This window comes from Sus scrofa, chromosome 3 (assembly GCF_000003025.6).
Source record: "Sus scrofa isolate TJ Tabasco breed Duroc chromosome 3, Sscrofa11.1, whole genome shotgun sequence".
In the NCBI taxonomy this organism is placed as follows: domain Eukaryota; kingdom Metazoa; phylum Chordata; class Mammalia; order Artiodactyla; family Suidae; genus Sus; species Sus scrofa.
This window is the reverse complement of record NC_010445.4, coordinates 51,154,966-51,173,246: the sequence shown is the minus strand read 5'-3', so window position 1 is coordinate 51,173,246 and position 18,281 is coordinate 51,154,966. Positions and strand designations below refer to the sequence as shown.

General features: G+C 41.8%; 1 long non-coding RNA gene across 1 annotated transcript in view; it reads left to right on the top strand.

The window, feature by feature from the left end:
• Positions 4,054 to 18,281, top strand: part of LOC110259974 — a 31,759-nt gene continuing 17,531 nt past the window's right edge. The window contains exons 1-2 of the long non-coding RNA XR_002342519.1: positions 4,054 to 6,891; positions 15,896 to 15,999. This is a non-coding gene — a long non-coding RNA (uncharacterized LOC110259974). The remainder of the gene's footprint in view (positions 6,892 to 15,895; positions 16,000 to 18,281) is intronic.

Genomic DNA, 18,281 nt, shown 5'->3' with positions numbered 1-18,281 from the left:
CTCAGAGATAGAACTTAATATTGGATCCAGTGACTGCTTCTTTGAACTGTGGTTATGGCTTTACAAATCCCCTCGACCCACGCTGGATGCTTCAAACAGGGACATCTTTCATCTGATGCCTCTACCTTTCTTCTGGGAAGTCCTAGCTTTCTGCTGGAAACATTTTAGCATCCAGGACTGTGATTTTCTGGTCACCTCTTCTCCGAAGCTCTCCCTTAGGGACCTCCCTCAGCCAGAGGGAGGATTCCCTCCTAGGGCTGCTGGGTATTTGCAGGCACCTGCCATATGATCGCTCTGATTGCTACCATTTTGTTTAAGTGTTTTCCTTTCCTTCTAAGACCGTGATCTCCCCCAAGGCAGAGCCTGCATTCCGTCAGCTCTCAAAAGCTCAGAGCTTTATAAAGAGGTTTCTGAAATGATGACTCAAATGTTCAGTGAATGTTTTCCACCAACGTTGCTTGTTCTGTTTTTCTCTAAAAATATGCTTTCTAGTTTTCCTTGGCTGATCCTCAGTCCCACCTCATTGCCTGTAGCTGGAATAATGAATATAAATGGCTAAAAAAATAAAAATAAATATGAACATTCAAGTTTGTCTTAGTTCTTCTACCCAGAGTTCCGACTAACTGTTTAAACACATATTTACCAAATGCAAACATCTTAACTTGATTTCTCCTGCTAAAGCTCTTCATATTCAGTATATTCCAACACATGGAGAATTTCCCATTTCCTGGCCACTTAGAGATGGTGTGAGGAATGCAAAGGAAAGTAGCACTGCCCGGGAGTTGGAGAGATTGGCACAGAAAGCACCATGATTCTAGAGAACATAGTTGGTGCTGCAGGATGCCTGAAAGCAAATTATCACGACAGCTCAGAATTGTTCAGGCTGGGAAAGACTTTTCCTTGCAAACCACTAGACATTAGTAAAGGTAAACGCAACAGTTAGTAAAGGGGACAGCAAGAGTGCAAGTACTCATAACAGCCATGCTGTCAGGACAGCAAGCCCTTGCCTTGGTGAAATGGAGACATGTGGGCAGAGGTATGGACCATGTGACTGAAAGAAGAGGAGGGGGCAGGGGACAATGAAACCTGAACTCAGGGACAGGGTTGAGATTTGAGTATGAAGGTTTCTAGAAGCTGATGAACATTGTTGAACTGGAAACAAAGGGTAGGAGAGCAAAGCACAGATGCTGTGCTTTGTGGTTTTCATTCTGGCACAGCATACAGGAGTGTTTGAAGAAAGACGAGCCATTGTGGACAGGGAAGCTCTGGGAATAAATCAGTCATGATATTAATTATTTTAGAAATATTGCTCGCATGAGCATGGAGAACACGGGTCTGATGGAGAAGAGCATTCCCCCAATCTGCCACTTTCAGTATTGTTGTAGTGTTAGCAACTGCAAGAGTCTGAACTTTTGAAGGAAGGGCCTGTGAATCATAGCATCCAAAATGGCGCCTAAGTCATAAGTGCACCTATGTTTCCTACAGCAGAGCTAGCACCTACAAAGACCATCTACCCAATTTGGCTGGGATGACTTCTTTTTAATTTTTAAATTTTTATTAAAGTATAGTTGATTTACTATACTTGTGTCAATTTCTGCTAATACAGCAAAATGACTCAGTCACACACACACACACACACACACACACACACACACACACACACACACACACACACACATTCTTTTTTTATGTTATTTTCCACCATGGTCTGTCCCAAGAGACAGGATATAGTTCCCTGTGCTATACAGTAGTACCTTATTTTCTATCCATTCTATACGTAATATTATGTATCTACCCATTCCAAACTCCCCATCCATCTCACTCCCTCTCCCCTCCCCCTTGGCAACCACAAGTCTGTTCCCCATGTCTGTGAGTCTGTTTCTATTCTGTAGCTAGGTTTGTTTCTTCCATATTTTAGATTCCACATATAAGTGATTTCTTATGGCATTTGTCCTTCTCTTTCTGACTTACTTCATTTAGTATAAGAATCTCTAGTTGCATCCATGTTGCTGCAAATGGCATCATTTCATTCCTTTTTTATGGCTGAGTAGTACTCCATTCTGTATATGTACTATATCTTTTTAATCCATTCACCTGTGGATAGATGTTTAGGTTGTTTCCCTATCTTGGCTATTGTGAGTAGTGCTGCTATGAACACAAGGGTGCATGTATCTTTTTGAATTAGAATTTTGTCCAGACATATGCCCAGGAGGGAGTGGGACTGCTGGATCATAGGATGACATTTTGCAACTGACTCTTCCTTTCTGGATTCCTTGTCAGATGTGCCCCATGACAAGGGGTCTCACAGCCCTCACCCAGCTTTCTGCTCACATCCTCTCCCCTGCACACCCCACTTTTCTTTGGGTATCATTTCCTTTCCTTCTCTCCTGTCAAGCTCAGACAGCCTGTAAAGTGCTGCAGTTAGGATGCCAGAGGAGCAAACGGAGGGGGAGGGAGACCAGGGGGAGGCTCCTTTCTTCAAGAAGCAATATCTTAGAGGTGGGCTGTCAGGGAGCCTGCGGGATCTGGAGTTTCAGAGACTGAATGACAGAAACACTCAGCTAACAAAACGGAGAGCTGCCGAGGAGGCTTCATCTGCTCTGGCCAAATCCCTTCTTTCTTTCCATCCTTTCTTTCCTAATAACAGCTGCCCTCTCATTCCCTGTTACTCTGCTGTGAAGAACAAAACCTCCCTTCGACTATCTGTTTTTCTTTTCTTCCCCAGAGTAGGTCTCATTACTGGTGATTAGCAGATGATTAAAACCAATTCAGCTTCCCCCAGTAGATATTTTCTCCCTGTTTGTGCCCAGCGCGTCAGCCTTCAATGAACGTGCTCCTAAGCTTATTAACGGGCTCAGAGGATTAGCTGCCGCCAAGCTCGGTGGCTCCCATATTGTGATGCAGGGAGTGACATGGAACCATTTGCCACGCAGACAGGACCGCTGGGACCACACTCTCTAAATCACAATTTTATTTTCCATGTAGAGCAAGATAAAAAAAATTCCAACAATAATTACAAAAATCAAACGTTTGGACAAGTCTGAAAATATTCTTAAACCCCAGCAGCAGAAAACAGGCTAAAGCAAACCAATCATGAGGGGCATCAGGTGTGTGGTGTGCGTGTGCGTGTATGTGTGTGTGTGTGTGACATCAATGTAGAATCACACAGTTCACCTCGTTTATGAAGTTCACACTTATGTTTGAAGATAAAGTCCTCTTTTAACGTGGGCATGCACTTTGGAGTTTTCACTGCAAGTGTTTGTGAGGGTCACATATGGAGACTCAAGAATTGTCAACTCAGAATGCAATAGGCGGTCATCTGTCTTTTTTGTTTTTTTCTTTTTTTGTCTTTTTTTTTTTCCTATGGCCGCACCCGCTGCATATGGAGATTCCCAGGCTAGGGGTCTAATTGGAGCTGCAGCTGCCGGCCTATACCACAGCCACCGCAATTCAGGATCCAAGCCGTGTCTGCAACCTACACCACAGCTCACGGCAACACTGGATCCTTAACCCACTGAGCAAGGCTAGGGATCCAACCTGCAACCTCATGGTTCCTAGTCAGATTCTTTAACTGCTGAGCCACAACAGGAACTCCCTAGCTAATAATTTACAAAGAGCATAGGAGTCTCCAAAATTGTGACATTTGGATATTGTCAGATACACACAAAGGGATTATTTATTTATTTACTTTTAACTTTATTGGTTTTATTAGTTTCAGGTGTACAGCAAAGTGAATCAGTCATACATATGCAAATATCCATTCTTTTTTCCTATCTAGGTTATTACAGACTATTGAGTAGATTTTCCTGTGCTGTACAGTAAGTTCTCATCATCTATTTTATACAGTTAGTCATATATTTTATACAGTAGTGTTATTCCCACCCTCTCAATTCTTCCCCCCTCCCCCACCACCCCAATGATTTCACCATAAGATTGGTTTTGAAATCTGAGTCTGTTTCTGTTTTATAAATAACTTCTTTTGTATTTTTTTATTAGATCCCACATATCAGTGATATCTTATGATATTTGTCTTTATCTTTCTGACTTAACTTCACTCAGATAATCTCTGGGTCTATCCCCGTTGCTGCAAATGGCATTATTTCATTCTGTTTTAAGGCTGAATTGAGCATTTGGCTGCGCAAAGGGTTTCAGAGTAATGGGTTTCACTTCTGTTTCAAAATCTCAAATATGCCACATGGTTTTTAAGGTCTTTAAAGTTTAGAGGGAATGTTTCCTGACCCACAAGTGTTTTCTTTCCTGTGTAACTAACTCTATATGAATTGCAATGATGATCATGATCATAAAGGCGAGATATGCACGCGCTGGATCACAATCAGTAGGTTAGGAAGCAAACAGGTGAGTTTTAGAAAGTTTTGAAAGGAGGAAAACCTCATGGTCTAACTTCAGTGGATGATGCATTTTGAAGGTTGGGCTTGGGGCCACGGGATTGTTTCATGGTTACAAACATTCTCTCTGCTGGTTGGTGGTATAGAGGTTAGCATACCTGCCTTCCAAACATTCTCTCTTCTTCCAAATCTTTACGTTTTTCCCATATATTGCTTTTCTACCTTTTTCAAGGCAGTTTAACTCTGAGCGTGCTGGAACTTGAAATCTGGTCTCCAATTCAGAACAGCAACAGGCTTTGTAGAAAATGTGAACCAGGGAAAGCAGGAAAAGTGAAAAGTGGGTTGCATGACGGATGCGTCTGTGGAGGAGAAGGAAGGAAGATTTTAGCCAAATGGACCTTAAGGCCAAGCAGTGAAACCCAGCAACGCCAACAAAACAAAGGAAAACCCCAGGAAACAATAGGGACGTGATGAGGAGTCGCAGGAAGACATTGTCAATTATCCAAAACGGCACAATCACATTTTCTTTAATTTCATCATTTAATATCGAAGGGAAAATGACAGACAAGGGATTCTTATTGGTTCGATTTTAACCGCATTAAAAAATTTCCAGAGCTATCCCTGACCTCGCTTGGCCCCTATAAGTAGGTAATCGCTGAAGGATCAATCCCCTTGTCATTCAACAATAGGCCCCAAACGAAGGCAGTATATTCAATCAAGCGATAGAGACACACAGCTGAAGGTAACAGAATACAGAGAAAGCTTAAAGTACGATAGCCACAAAAGTGCTGGGATAAATACCAGGAAAGCACGTGTCACTGAGGACCTCCGATAATGTAACTGTAATGGGGGAAAAAAAATACTGTTTATTAAGCTTATAAGGGGCTGACACCATGCCTGTGAGGCGTAACTTATAGGAAGAAAAGTGTGGCTGGGATTAGATAAATTTAAGTATTGTTTAATGAAAGAGTTTTCTTTGGAAGTACTTCCCTGAAACTGGAGCGTTTCCCTGTCAGGAGGGAGGTCAAGTTAAGAGGCAGAACTGCGCAGACGCAGTAGACAGGGAAAAACAAGGATGCGCTGGGAGGGGAAGAGGGTTCCGTCCCTCCTCCGCCAGCCCGGTGCAATGTGGGGCCGCCGCAACACTGTGAACAGAGGTCCTGTCACCCACTGAATTAAACATAGAAAGAGGTCCTCTGGTTTTGCTTCCATAGTTCTTCGAACAACCTCCACACTAGCGGCGGCCGCTGTGCCAGCTGTCCTGAGGCCTGAGGAATCCGACAATGATTCCCAACCTCTTGATGTGCAGAGTCACTTTTTCCTTCACAGAGTCTGCCCTGTTTTCTTCTTTTCAGTGTCATGGGATAGAAATACACAATGCATGGAATAGCCGTTTTCAAGGGACATGCATCCTACATCCTCCTTTCATCATCATCATCCCAGTTACATACAAACCCTGGACCTGGGTTTGGATCAGCTCTGAAAATTACCAGGGGCATGACCTTGAGGGATTTACTCGGCTTCTTGGAGCTTTAGTTACAACATCCATAATGTGGTGGGGGGCTTCCCCTCTCATCAAATGCATCAGCTTTAATACCATTACAAGGGTTGAGCAGATAATGCCCTCAAGAGACTCAGTGTGCCCCTGGGCACAGAATCAGACCACAGAAGATGTTGATCATACGATGAATTGTGTCAGCAAGAGCGACAGCGGTGGCAAATTCTTTTGGATGTGTGGACCCTACCTTGAAGGGAAGGTGCAGAGGGAACTATGTGAGTTAACTAAGACACTTAGAAGACACTTGAGAGACAGTAGCTACCTCTGATAAATATATATCTTCTGGGAGTAGAAGGCGGGAACGGGAGCAGCCAGAAAAAAGTATAAGGGACAGGACACCCCTTTAGAGATCAATAACTATCTAAGGCAGTGTTGTAAAGTGACAAATGAGAGGTAATAAATACCGCCAAGGAGGGGAGGGGTCGTTAAGGGCCTGAGTCACCAGGGAAACTGGTACTAGAACTGGGATTCGAGGAAAGACCAGCAGCATGAGGAACGTGGACAGGATGGCTTCCTCTGGGCACCCCCTTTCTGGAGGATTCTGGCCAGGCAGCAATCCCCTGGAAACTTCCCCAATAGGGGGCTACTATGCTATTATGTGTGAGTAAATATTCCATTGGTGGGAGGGTTATTGCTATTATTATTAATGATAATACTACTTGAAGCCACAGCCAATTTAACTCAACCATTTGGAAGAGCGACATGGCTCTATTATCCAATTGATAATTTCAGGGTTTTATTCACAGGCACAATCATAAGAAAAACAAGGAGAAGACAGTCTCTGGGTTGTGTACATATGCACAGACTTTGCCTTTTGAGAAGATAATTGGGCATGGGAGTCACAAAGCAAAGATCATTAAGATTTACAAAGAAAGGAAGAAAGGAGAACAGCCCCTTGCCATCGCTGGGTGTCCTATGGGAGGCCTGGGAGGCACTAGACTTCTTGGAGCTGCATCGGTGCCCAACAAGGAGGCAGCAGTCCTCAGGGTAAGGAAATAAAAAGGGCAGGAGGGGGAGTTCCCTGGTGGCTCAGTGAGTTAAGGACCCGGGTTGTCACGGCTGTGGCTCTGGCTACTGCTGTGGCGCTGGTTCAGTCCCTGGTGTGAAAACTTCCACATACTGGGGGCAGAGTCAAAAAAAAAGCAGGGGCGAGGGGACATGAGGGCAAAGAAAAGTGCTGTGTTGGGAGAAAGCTGCAAGGAAATTCTCTTGCATTAAAACATTAGGCCAAAATAGCAAATATTCCTGCTGAGTAGCATTGAGAACTATGTCTAGATACTCATATTGCAATAGAACAAAGGGTGGGGAAAAAAAATGTAATATATACATGTAAGGATAACTTGATCTCCTTGCTGTACAGTGGGAAAATTAAAAAAAAAATAGCAAATGCATCTGCTGGCAACCCCCTCCCCCAACCGACCCCACCCAATAAACAAAATGTCTTCTTTGATGAGTCATCATCTATAAGAATCTATAAATTGGTAACTAGGGCCCTTGGTGAAGTGTGTGTGAGCACCCAGTCAACTCATCCCTGTGGTCTGAAGCCAAGCAGGGGTGAAGCTGGGAGGGGGTGTGATTTGGGTGGACACAGGGGAGCTCTGCCAATAATCCCGAAACAATCCAACCATGAGGGAAGGAGGGGCTTAGAGTGTTTACAAAAGCAAAGACATGCCTCCTCCCCATTGCTGACAGGATCCAAGCATCGATTGAGCAAAATAGCTCCACAGAGAAGCAAACAGCTTGCAGGGTTTAGCTAAACATAAATAGACCATTAGAAATATCAAAGGTGAAAACTGATCAATCACCAACAAAAACAAATAGATATTTCTAAGAACTTCCTAAGGAGTAGGGCAAGTTGCAGGAAAACCATTGTCTTAGGTTATCCTGATAGATAGCTGAAGATCTGATCTTTCTATCTTTAGACCTGATCCTTATCTGTTTATCATCTATCTATCCAGCCATCTCTCTATCATCCATCTACCCATCTATCTTTCTAATTTTCTACTTTTTCCTAGGAGACTAGGCATACACCTTTAGAGGTAGAATCTATTACATCTTGATTTTACAAGAGTACCTACCTTAGTCCAGTAAAATAAATGTTTCAAATGAATGAAGACACAAGTAAAAGCATTCCTGATAATACTCGGTAAAGAAATGAACAAGATGCAGATTCAGAACTAGTACAGTTACTTAAAAACTGATAACAGTGGTGGTGCCATCCCTTCCCTTAGACATTTTCAGTAGCTTCTGATTCTTATTCTGTTTGCCATGAGTTGAGGGGCATGATTATAAGGTAATGTAACTGAGGTTTCCTGGCCCATAGATGCTGCTGCAACATAGTGTCAACCTCTGCTCAGAAATGATAACAGCTAGCACTTACCTGCCAGGCACTATTCCAAGTGCTTTCCAAAGATTATCACATTTAAACCTTCTATCAGTCCCATGAACTGGCTGCTGTTATGAGATCTGTGTTATACCCAAGGAAACCTTGTCTAAGGTCCTGGTGTCGTGAATGAAGATACATGCAGGTGTTTCTGCCTCTTTCCCTTGTGTTTTATATAATTTCTTGGAAGTCTCTGTTGCTTACTGGTGTTAATAAACAGACCTAGCACTAGCAATAATTTTTCAAATCCCAAGTTTCATTTCTTTTTTTTTTTTTATCTTTTTAAGTCTGCACCCATGGCATATGGAGGCTCCCAGGCTAGGGGTTGAATTGGAGCTACAGCTGCTGCCCTACACCACAGCCACAGCAATGCCAGATCCGATCCACGTCTGCAACTTGTGACACAGCTCATGGCAATGCTGGATCCTTAACCCAATGAGCGAGGCCAGGGATCAAATCTATGTCCTCAGGGATGCTAGTCAGATTCATTTCTGCCAAGCCAAGATGGGAACTCCCCAAGTGTCAATAATGACAGGGGATTATAAATAAACACCTAATACCTGTTCGAATATTTGTTCCACATCCCCTTACTGAAAGATGCAGACATTTAGAGAATATCCCAAATATGTGGATGGAAAATAGACTAAACAATCATTATACTTTGGTATATATTGCAAGTCTGCACAAGCTCCCTAAGATAAAGGAGGTAGGTTATCAGATGGTTTTATTTCTTGGTACCCCAAATAACAATGCAAGGTATGTGAGGGTTTGCTTGATCCTTCAAGGCTACTTGGTCAAATTAGGTTTCTGTAAAGAAATGGGATTGTTTGGTAGAGCCATTTTTTAATTACATTTATAGCATTTACTATAAAATATAGTAAGGAGTTCCCTCGTGGCTCAGTGGTTAACGAACCCGACTAGTAACCATGAGGTTGCAGGTTCAATTCCTGGCCTTGCTCAGTGGGTTAAGGATCCCTCGTTGCTGTGGCTGTGGCATGGGCTGGTGGCTACGGCTCCGATTTGACCCCTAGCCTGGGAACCTCCATATGCGGCCCTCAAAAAAGACAAAAAAAGACATAAAATATAGTAAGCATATTATAGTAAAAATAATGCACTGGAGGAATTTAAGATGTTTATGTGTTTAAAAAAGATTTAAGAGGGTTTAAGATGTTTGAGAAGTTTAAGAGAATGAAGGTAGGAAAGAAAGAAAAGAAAGAGAGAGAGGAAGGGAGGAAGGAAGAAAGAAAGAGAGAAAGAAAGGGGGAGAGAGAGTATAACCATGTAAAATCCCTTTAAAAAGGTGCAGAAGATGTGGTTCTTGTAGACATCCAAAATGAATTGATCACTAAATTAAGTTTGACTCTGATCTTCAGAACCTATGGCAAAAGAGGATCTATATCATGAAATAGTTGTATGATTACATTTAATAAATATTACACATTTTACTTTCAGGTATTGTACATGTTATGTTTAGGAGTCCTTGTTATACCTTCAATGCAGGGCTAAATATAACTGAATATTCACATTCCACTTGAGTAAGTCTCTGCTTTTGTATGACGAATATAATGTAAGTCAGTCTCCCGAGGCTTCTAAATTGAATTATCACATCACTGATACCTTGTTATTAAAGACATCTTAGATTAAGATAAAATACCACTTGATGCTGAAAGGTAAGCTGATCAACTAATTACTTGACAAGTTTCAAAAGAGATTCCCTGAAAACAAATAGAATGAACACTTTTGAAATTGAAATATAATTATAAAGTAATGAAGCTTAGGTAGCACATAGATCCTTGAGTATTGACATTAAACAGTCAAACACGTGCCTGAGAAACAGTGTGAATTCCCCCAGGCAAAATCCTCTCTCGAGTCTTTCTGAGTCTTTCTAAGATGGCTTCAGTAGGGGGAAGTCTAGACAAGATTTTGCTGAGTGTGGGAGCCAGGAACTTTGAACATATCCTGCACAACTGTCAGGGTGATGCTGTAAACACACTCAGCTTATGATTGTCCGGTCAAGTGACTGATATCTGTGAAGGAGGAATGAGGAAAGAGTCTTATTTTATATGTGTGGGGTGCATAATTCTTTACCAAAGAAGCTGATCTCGAACAGGTCAATTAATCTCTCTCACTTATGTTTCTACTTTAGTTTTTTATTTGCAAATGGGAAAGATAATTTCTATCTCATGTATTCGTTCACTGGACTAATGTTATTGGCAAAATGAACAGACACAAGGTCTTTGTCCTTAATCTAGTACAGAAGACAGATAATAAACAAGAAAAGATGTAGCTTGTCCAATAACAGTGATTGCTATGAATCCAAATAAAGCACAGCAGTGGGGGCCCCAAATATTGGGATGAGGGTCACTAATAAGTAGGGTCCTGAGGAGGGGACCACGTGAACAGAGTGCAGAAAACACATGGACATCTAGAGGGAGTTGGCTCGAGTCATAAGAAACAGCAACTACAAAGGCCCTGAGGTTGGCGTTTCCTCAGCATGTTGGAGGGAGAGTGAGGAGGAAATGAGTGAAAGGAGAAAATGAACGAGAGGGGGCATTGCAGGGGATGAAATTGGAGAGGTAGGAGGAAGCCATGCATTAGGACACTGGGAAGGATTTCCCATTGCAGCCAAACAGAGTAGCCTATACTTCTCAGGAACTCCTTCTTACAAATAAAAATGATGGACCTACGAGGCCAAACCATCCAAGAAGACTCTGAAATAGGGTGGGAAGAGGCACACTATTTGGGGTCCTTGGGACATGAGGAACAGAGTAGCTTGTAGTGAGTTTTCTGGGTTTCCTTTCTGTTCTTATAAGTCCTGGACAGTATTCTTCAGGGACTTCCATTTAGAACGACCAATAGGCACTGACCCCCAAAAATAAAAAACAAAAATAAAGCTCCAAGAAAAGCCTGTTCCTCTTAACCAAAGGACTGAAAAAGGGAGACCTATCAATAGAAAACCTTTCAGGCAACACCCCTCCCCCCCAACCATCCTTCATCCTAATACCCATGAAAACTCTATCCTCACTACACTGTTTTAGAAATAGGTAGCGGAGTTCCCATTGTGGTGCAGCAGAAATGAAACCACCTAGTATCCATGAGAATGTGGGTTTGATCCCTGGCTTCGCTCGGTGGGTCAGGGATCCAGTGTTGCTGTGACCTGTGGTGTAGGTCACAGACTCTGCTCAGATTTCACTTTGCTGTGGCTTTGGCAAAGGCCAGGAGCTGTAGCTCTGATTAGACCCATAGCCTGGGAACTTCCATATGCCACAGGTATGACCCCTCCAAAAAAAATAAAAGAAGAAAGAAAAAAAGCAAAGAAAAGAAAGCAAAGAAAAAAAAGAAGGAAGGAAGAAAGAGGAAGAAGAGGAAAAAGAAAGAAGTAGTGCGTTCCTACCACATCATCTGGCAGTGTGGGTAGACCAAGCTGGGAACTGACCTTTCACTGCCCCCCCGGCATGTGGAACCAAGTGTGCTCAGAGTCCCCCTGCCCTCATAGGGGAAGCAGGATGTAGCCTCAGGCTGAGCCTCCATCTCCACCTACCACCAAGAAGACTTAACAAGGTGGCTGGACGCTGGGCTTTTCAGTTCTCCTCCCCACCCCTCTGGTAACTGCAGAATCCAGTGGGGAGATGATTTCTACACCTAGCATCCCACTTAATGATGAAAGACTTTGCCTCTAAAACTAGGAACCAGGCAAGTACACATACTCTAGCTACTTTTACTCATCATGGTACTAGAAGTTCTAGCACCTGCAATAAAGCAAGAAAAAGAAACAAAAAAGATTAGATTAATTCAATTAGTTTCAGATTAGAAAAAAAGGCATAAAACCGTTCCTATTTCAAGCTGACATTTGTTTATGTAAAAAATCCCAAGGAAATCTAAAAAAGAAACTAAACAACAGATACCCAAATGAATAAAATATAAGCAAAAACTCTTCCAGAGCTAATCAGTGATTTCTATGACATCCCAGGACACAAGAATAGCATACAAAATTCAATCACATTTCTATATATTAACAACAATCATGTAGTAAGCGAAGTTGAAAACATACTATTTATAAACACCCCAAAGAAAATGGAATGCTAAGTATAATGCTAACAAAACAGATATTGTTAGATATTGAAGATTACAAAGCCAAAGAACACTTAATAAATGAAGACATACACTGTGTTTGTGGGTTGGAAGATTCAAATAGTAAATGGAATCTATAGATTTATTGCAATTTCTATCAAGGGTTTTGTAGACCTAAACAAACTTATTCTAAAATCAATATGGAGGATCTCCTGTTGTGACTCAGCCATAACTGACCCCCTTGTATCTACAAAGGTGCTGGTTTGATCCCTAGAGTTGCTCAGTGGGTTACGGATCTAGTGTCGCCATGATCTGTGGTGTAGTTTGCAGACGTGGCTCAGATCCTGCATTACTGTAGCTGTGGTGTAGGCTGACAGCTCCAGCTCCTATTCAACCCCTAGCCTGGAAAATTCCATATGCTGCAGCTGTGGCCCTGAAAAGCAGAAAAATAAAAAATAAAAATAAAAAATAAGGAAATGAGCAGTAGAAAAGGTAGTTCAAACAATCTTGGAAAAGAATAAAGTGAGATGAATCACTGTTTAGATATGAAGTGCTATTATTATAACCATGGAAGCCAAAGTTGTATATTATCAGATAAATAGAAACCCAGAGTTGAGAACTCCAAAATAGCCCCACAAAAGCACTGCCAAAAATTATTTGCAAAGGTGCACATCCAATTAAACAGGGTTAGGACAGCGCCGTGGACTGAATTGTGTCCCCCTCAAAATTTATACGTTGACGCCCTATTCTCCAGCTAGAGGGCACAGCAAGAGGAAATCTTTAGAGTCAGGAAGTAGTGCTATTCCAGGGTCAGCTTCCCTTTCTGATTAGAAAATGTGTAACAACACTGGCTCCACTGGGGGACATTTTCCTAAGTTTCAGGAGCTGTGAGCAATGCTTCATATGGACTCCTGCATTTAATATTTAAACCAAATTTGTGAAATAAGTGTACTATTTTGGTTGACCACAGATAGGTAAACTGAGTCCTGTAGCATCTGAATAAACTTGTCTTCTTTTAACATAGCTAATACATGATAGAGTCAACGCTCAGTAAATCCAAAGCCAGCCTATACACCAGCTGATCTTAACCTGTGGCTTCAGCCTGACCCCAACCTGTCTCCCTGGTCCCCAGGCCTTATGATGAGTTTTCTTCTTCCTAGGCATGTCTTCTGACTTCCTATTTTTTTTTTTTTTCTTTTTAGGGTCTTACTCGCAGCATATGGAAGTTCCCAGACTAGGGGTTGAATCGGAGCTACAGTTGCCAGCCTACAGCCACAGTCACAGCAACGTGGGAGCCAAGCTGCATATGCAACCTACACCACAGCTCACAGCAGTGACAGATCCTTAACCCATTGAGTGAGGCCAGGGATCGAACCCGAATCCTCATGGATCCTAGTCATGTTTGTTAACCCCCGAACCATGAAGGGAACTCCCTGACTTCCTATTTCTGCTGCATTGTCCACGTCACTGTACACCTGTAACAAGCTTCCTTCTACCCTTTGCTATTAATTTGTTCTCATGAGTGATCTAGTATAAGTTCCTTATACATATTCTTTGTAGGCAGTTGGTATCACTAAATGGCCCTATTCTTATTCATATCTAACTGCATGAATAGTGACTTTTTTTTTTCATTTTTGGTCACCTTGTGGCATATGACATATGAATTCCTGGGCCATGGATCAGATCTGAATTGTAGTTGTGACCTACACCACAGTAGTGGCAATACCAGATTCTTTAACCCACTACCAGATTCTTTAACCCACCTCCAAATCCTTTAACCTACTGTGCTGGGCTGGGATTGAACCTGCATCCTGGTGCTGCAGAGATGCCACCAATTCCATTGCACCACAGCAGGAACTCCCAGGAGTTGTAACTTCTGAGAAGTGATTGGAAACAAATGTTTTATGTACTTTAATTACCAAGCACACTGACTTCAACACAAGCCCTCAAAATCATCTGTGATCTTTAACAGCATTTTGGTAAACCAATCTTAGCTTGTGTGCCCTGATCCAGAAAACTCTGGAAATTTCCAAGTGAATAAATAAATAATTGCCCCTACTTGATGACAACCCATCCTTTCAGATTCCTTTGTTTTCATGTGACATTTGGCCACCAGATCTGGTATGTCTCCACTGCAGCTTATGAAGATTATTCTAGACTCTGTACTCACTGGATATTAACAGGAAAAAGACGGTTCAGGCTTTGTTGTATCTTTTAGATTCAACTATGCAGAGAAAATAAACAGGGAAAAGCAGTTCTCATTCTTCAGAAAGTTTAGTGAGTTCAGAATCCCTATCTCTCTTTTTCTCTCCAGAATATGAGTTCAATTATGTACTATCCATCCACTTCCAACACCTGCCTGCAAGCTGTAGTGGCTTCGCAGGTGATCAGCATCTCTGCATTCACTTTCCAGAAAGTTCTTTATGGTGGGTATGAGGGAGACTGTGTATTCAGTAATTTGGTCAAGTCTGTCAAATTCATTCCCCTGTTTAAAAGATTTCTTGGAAAAAAAATAAGCAGCAAACTTTATTCAAGGGGAGCTCTCGGGCTACATGGAGGAAACATGGCAGTGGGGTTTTGGTGTGGGACAGAGAGATGAGGCTCATTTCCAAATATAAGGAAAAGTGGGAATTTATACCTAAGGGGCAGGGCGTGGGGTGGGGGGCAGTGTCAGTGGATGGAAACTTACTGAGAGGAAGCACTGGGGATAAGGAGGGATTCTGGCTAAACTGGACGATGGGGGTGGAGGAGAAATCTGCTCACATATAAAGGCTGACCAGAGAGCCAGGAGAGGAGATTCTGCTAAACTGCCTAAGCAGGATTCTTGTTAAAATTGGACAATGCACAGATGATCATGAAGCTCCCTGGACAGGGCCTCTTTGAGAAGAAAGTTCAGACGTGCCTGAGTAGAGTTTGGTCAAGCAGAAAATCTTTGTCCCACCGATCTGCAGAGAACTGCGGAGGGGAGCAGTCTGGAGCTCTCCCAGACTCCAGCATTGTAGCCAGTGTGTGTGCAGAGTTTCTCTTTATCTGCACCTGCATCTTCCTGGGATGGGAGGGGGCCGCCTGGATCAAAGCCACAGCCCATTCACACAGGGAGACCAGACATCCCCGTGCGATGCTACGTTTGCCCATATCTCTGAAATCCATCTGGGGGCCATTGAGTACCTTTCAGGGGAAACATGTTCATGGGAAAAAAATGAACTAAATCCCATTTTTCTTCTTCTCCTAACATTTTGCTGCAATTTCCTCAGCTGGTGTGCCTCTGAGCATCAATGACTAGGGAGACAAATGATTCGCTTCAATGGCTATTTCATGTGAGAACAATTCCATTCTGGAACTTCCTGCCGCTATTGTGTGCGATTGTCACATCATCTGCCGTGGCCATTTGCCTCTTTCACCAAGTGACTGTCTTCAAAGAGGCTTTAGAAATGACTTAATTCCAGGACTGGCTGCCTTAGATCCCTAAAGCCCAGGTAACTGCTCTCTGAGATTTACTAACTCATCCACATACTCATCTCACATTTTAAATTCCAGGAGAAGACAAATACAGTGTTTTCACACCCCAGAGTGATGAACATTGTAATGGAAGGATGCTGTAAGGAAAACCGCCCACCTGGTTTGCCAAGAGACTGCAAGAGGTGAGAAGGACTCTTCTGGACCAGAGACTGAGACATAGTAATTGCTCTTGGTTATAGTTACACTCGCCAAAGGTTCCTTTCTTCTTTTGCTTAAAATAGCAATATTGGTTTATGACAGCTAAACCGTTTGTTGAGAAGAAATAAATCTACACTAATGAGAGACAACTAGGTTTTTTTGTTTTTGGGCTTCGTTTTCTCACGGCATATGGAAGTTTCCAGGCCAAGGGTGGAATAGGAGCTGCAGATGCGGGCCTACACCACAGCTCATGGCAACGCTGGATCCATAACCCACTGAGTGAGACCAGGGATTGATCGAATCCATATCCTCATGGATGCTAGTTGGATTCGTTTCCACAATAAGAACTCCTGAGAACTAGGTATATTTAACATATAACATATAATTTAAGAATAAGCATGTAGGAGTTCCTGTCATGGTGCAGTGGTTAACGAATCTGACTAGGAACCATGAGGTTGCGGGTTTGATCCCTGGCCTTGCTCAGTGGGTTAAGGATCCAGTGTTGCCATGAGCTGTGGTGTAGGTCACAGATGCAGCTCGGATCCTGCATTGCTGTGGCCCTGACATAGGCCAGTGGCTACAGCTCTGATTAGACCCCTAGCCTGGGAACCTCCATATGCCACTAGTGTGGCCCTAGAAAAGGCAAAAAGACAAAAAAAAAAAAAAAAAAAAAAAAAAAAAAAAAAAAGAATAAGCATGTACAACAATCCGCAAATGCTATATGGGATTTCTCTGTATAAATTTTCAATTTCTTTTGGTGGATTATGTGACTGACAGCCTCAGGTCATTCCCATTTAACTACTTTTTATTCATATGGATTTAAATCTTGTTTTTTCTGAATGTAATATAATGTTCTAAGGTGGGTCCAGTGTACTTCCCTCAAAAGAATTTACACCCTTAATTTATTAAGGGTTTCATGTAAAAATGGAGTGAACTATGTTCTTAGAACAAAAATTGTCCATTAGGACTATTGAGGGCATGGTGGTGAATTTTCTATCATTTAAGATTTTGTTCTCTATAAAACAGCTATTCCCCCTCCTGTGGAAAAAGGGGTAGTCTAATGTGAGGGACACTTTTTAAGAGATTTACTTTAGGGTCTGGGACAGCCTGACATTGCTGCAATTCTCTTTTTTTTTTTTTTTTTTCTTGTGCTCTCTCAGTTCTTGTTGAAGACAAAAGCTGTGCCTACTTCTGTGTGCACTAGTGCACGTGGGCTTGGGGGAGTTTGCAATCTGGGTACCAGGCTGCTCTAATTTCAGGAGCTATTGTTTTAGGGGTTAGTGGTGATGCAAACAATGCACTCCATGGTCTGGAAGACAAGGGTTAAGGATTTGTATTAAGGGTTCAAAGAATAGCTCACAAAAAAGCACTAATATGACCAACATTTAGCAGTGTTCCTTTTTTTTTTAAACTATAGCCACCTGGTGAAAAATACTGGTAATGACATATCACACAATAAGTGTAATCTTTCAAGTGCTCTGTGATATTTCTTAGGGTTTCAAATAGATCGGATTTCTTAGAGAATGTCTGAAAAGGTTAAAGGCTTTCTGAGGAAAAATGCTTAACAATGCAGATTGTGTTGTTGTTGTTCAAAGTTTATCACCTGGATGGAAGTTGCTGATGGTCGTCATTACAAAAAACTAGATCAATACTCTTTTGAATTCAACAAGGATGTATTTGAAAATGTGATCCAAAAATCTTTGTTTTATTTATTTTTTGATTTTTTTTTTGCCCATTGGAGCTGGTTTACAGTGTTTTATCCATTTTCTACTGTACAGAAAAGTGACCCAGTCACACATACATTCTTCTTCTCACATTATCCTCCATCCTACTCCATCATAAGTGACTAGATAGAGTTCCCAGTGCTAGACAGCAGGATCTCATTGCTTATCCATTCCAAAGGCAATTGTTTGCATCTATTAATGCCAGATTCCCAGTCCATCCTACTTCCTCCCCCTCCCCTTTTTAAAATGTGATCCAAAAATCTTTGTTTTAAATAAGCATGGGTGATGATAGAATTTCAGATACATTAAAAAAATGAGTGTAAACTATGAAAACCCCACCATCAATATCACTAGCACTAAAACTTCGAAGAAAAAAAGTGACAATTTAACTATTTTTAGAATGAGTAAATTGTTTCTAAGTATGAAAGTGATGACTGAAATCATAGAGAAAATTATTCATCTATTTGATTAAAAATTAAATGTCTCTTTATACCAACCCTTTCATAGACAAACTTGAATTAAAAGTTAAAAATTTGGTCCTA